Raw genomic sequence first — 3450 nt, 5'->3', positions numbered from 1 at the left:
TGTCCATCAGTGACAGACTGGATTAAGAAAATGTGGCACATATACACCATGGAATACCATGCAGCCATAAAAAAGGATGAGTTCGTGTCCTTTGTAGGGACACGGATGCAGCTGGAAACTATCATTCTCAGCAAACTATCGCAAGAACAGAAAACCAAACACCGCATGTTCTCACTCATAGGTGGGAATTGAACAATGAGATCACTTAGACACAGGAAGGGGATCATCACATACCCGGTCCTATTGCGGAGGGGGGGAGGGGTAGCATTAAGAGATATACCTAATGTAAATGATGAGTTAATGGGTGCAGCACACCAACATGGCACATGTATACATATGTAACAAACCTGCACGTTGTGCACATGTACCCTAGAACTTATATAATAAAAAAAAAAGTAAATCTTCACATTAAAGGTTTGAGGATCAAGCTTCAAAGACAGAATACTAATCCTCATTGTCCACGCATAGCTTAGAAACACTTTTAATTTAAAAAACAAAGTATATTTTTTTAAAAGACACCAATAATAAAACTTTTATAAAGACTTCAAGGAATCAATATGCAGGCATACGCAGCAGCTAAAGAAAAAAAAGCACGCTGTTTAGTTTCAAAAGAATAACTTGGTCTTGACAGAAGGAAACCTTTGAAGTCAATTTCAAAGGAAAGTTAGGATTTACATAACCAGTAAAGAGAAATTAGGACAAAGCAGAGGTGGAATAATTATAGCCAATAACCCTGCAATATAAAAAGGAGCCTCAAGAGGACCTCTTCCTCCTTGCACTTAGTTCCTAAGTCTACCATATTCACAATACCCATTTCAGCCTAAACTTTGTCTTCTGGAGTCAACAATCACTAACCTATTTTAAGGGACTAGAAAATGTTCCACCCTGGCTATGCAGTGAAACCCCGTTCTCTACTAAAACTACAAAAAATTAGCCGGGCGTGGTGGCACGCGCCTGTAGTCCCAGCTACTCACGGGGCTGAGGCAAGAGAACCGCTCGAACCCAGGAGGCGGAGGTTGCAGGGAGCCGAGATCGTGTCACTGCACCACTCCAGCCTGGGCGACAGAGCAAGATTCCGTCTCAACAACAAAAAATAAGAAATAAAAAGAAGAAAATGATGTGATTTACCACAGGAAGGCAGTGACGTATGGACTTCTGGCATCCCTTTCAGAATATAAAGAATATCATTATTTCGGAGAAAAATAAGGACATAAAAGGATATACAAAGCACACATTTTAAAAACAAAAAACAGTATCTGTACTTATATTGTATTTTCACCATTGTTGCCTATTATGTGCCAGGTAGTGAATGAAATAATTTCCACACATTTGTCATTTAATTCTTACAATAGCCCTCTGAGGTGTATGAACAACTACCAGCATTTTACAGGATGAGTTTAAAAGGTATTAAGAAACTTTCCTAAGGTCACCTAGAAAGTGGTAGAGCAGGATTGAGCTCCAAGTCTGTTTGGATGCTGACCTTTTTCACCCTCTTACCTATTATCATAAACTAGAATGGGAAGCAGAGCTGGGCATAATGCCAAACTACAAATAATCCTCAAAGAGTCCCTTTATTTTAGAATATATTGACTGGCGTTTTACAAAACAGATCTACATTCCTAAACCTTGTAACAAAGTGAGTCGACATTCCATAAGCACACTCAGCAAGCAGGGATTTGTTCTAGAGAAACGTGAAACTAGTCGACATTACTAATATCCCCAGTGTTCGAGTGAGGGGAGGGAAAAAGCCATACACCTGAATGCAAAAAAAGGAAGGGGGTGGAGTTGTTCGAATAGAGTTACATATTTTGCTGTCCTAAGTTACATATTGTTATCAAAGTATTTACAAAAGAAGCATGAGTCTGGGTAACACATTACCACCCTCCCCCCCTCCATTTTCCCTACTAAAATACTATTAAATTTGGCAGCAAAGGAGCCCCCGGAACAGTGGCTCAGCAAAACGGTGGCAAATGCAAGGCCATAAAGGGCTGCCATTAAGATGTCTCTCCATGGGGAAGGAGTGTTTTCACTGTTACAGAGCAACTAGCTGATCAGAGTGGGGCCGTGCTTTGATCAGAAATCCTTCAAAAATGCACTGCCTGACACCTAGTTTTAACAACCAATGGCAGGGACAAGTTGGAGACGCTGGGGGGTGAAGTTCCAGGATACCAAACGGTCTCCGGCCGACAGGATCCCTTAAGGGACCCCGCAGACAAGGATGACGGTGGCCCGCCGGTGGGAGACGCTGGGCCTTCGCCCCTGGCAGCAGCGGGATCTCTCTCCGGATGTCCACTGCAACCTGGACGGAGCTGTTTCCACTCCTCTAGCCCGCAACCCTCGGCTCCCTTCCCCCCAAGAAGGAACTCACTGTTCTGGGTGCTACACCCAAGGCGCCCTGCACCCCCAGCAGTCCAGGAGGAAGGCGCTCCCCTCTCCCTCTAACCCCACCAACCCAGGGTCCTAAACTCTCAAACCCGGAAGGCAGAAACAGGAAGTTACCCCCATCTCCCTTGGCGGCTTTGCTAGAGCCGCTCTAGGAAGCAGTGATGGCCAACTCTCGTTGATCTTAACCCTTAGGGTCCTGGACCAGAAGGAGCGTGGGGGTGGATTTCCTTTCCTTGTGCTGTGACAGCTGTGAACCTCATTCCTGTCACTTGTTAGGCGGCTTACGACAGAGGCCTGATTGGAGCTTATACCTTTCCTTGCCATCAGAATATCATCAGATTAATTATCATCACTATTAGAATAAAAATCAATCTAGTATTTTTTTTTTTTGGAAACGGAGTCTCGCTCTGTCACCCAGGCTAGAGTGCAGTAGCGCGATCTCGCCTCACTGCAAGCTCCGACTCCCGGGTTCACGCAATCCTCCTGCCTCAGCCTCCCGAGTAGCTGGGACTACAGGCACCTGCCACCACACCCGGCTAATTTTTGTATTTTTAGTAGAGATGGGGTTTCACCGTGTTAGCCAGGATGGTCTCGATCTCCTCACCTCGTGATCCGCTCGCCTCAGCCTCCCAAAGTGCTGGGATTACAGGCGTGAGCCACCGTGCCTGGTCTCATTCTAGTATTTTTAAACACTTACTGTTTCTGTTCCCACCGCTGTGAGCGTGGATATATATTTACTTATCTGTGAAAGTTAGAAAGCCAAGGCATCCATTCACATATAAAACAATTCGTTTACAAGTCACCCTTATTAACTCCTGGAAAAGTATTTAATCCCTCCTTTTTCATTACAGAGAAAATAGAAGCCAGTCCCTTCATCTCATCTCTACCAAACACAGAAATCCACTCAAGTCTGCACACTGCCATTCTGTTTCTTCCTGTTACAACACAGAGTTCCTCTTTGGCGGTTTTTTTTTTTTTTTTTCTTTTTGGGTTTTTTTTTGTTTTTGTTTTTGTTTTTTTGGAGATAGAGTCTCACTGTGTCCCCCAGCCTGGAGTGCAATGGCA

The 3450-nt window shown here is 44.2% G+C and overlaps 1 protein-coding gene across 1 annotated transcript in view; it reads right to left on the bottom strand.

Moving 5' to 3' along the window:
* ZNF572 (zinc finger protein 572) overlaps positions 1-2489 on the bottom strand; it is a 12186-nt gene extending 9697 nt beyond the window's left edge. Inside the window, exon 1 of the mRNA XM_012001164.1 lies at positions 2369-2489. The gene's annotated coding sequence lies outside the window, so the exon portion shown is untranslated. The remainder of the gene's footprint in view (positions 1-2368) is intronic.
* Between the last annotated feature and the right edge of the window lie 961 nt (positions 2490-3450).

The sequence above is a fragment of the Mandrillus leucophaeus genome, unplaced genomic scaffold (assembly GCF_000951045.1).
Source record: "Mandrillus leucophaeus isolate KB7577 unplaced genomic scaffold, Mleu.le_1.0 Scaffold650, whole genome shotgun sequence".
Classification (NCBI taxonomy): domain Eukaryota; kingdom Metazoa; phylum Chordata; class Mammalia; order Primates; family Cercopithecidae; genus Mandrillus; species Mandrillus leucophaeus.
The sequence above is the reverse complement of the archived record's forward strand: the minus strand, read 5'-3'. Positions and strand labels throughout refer to the sequence as shown.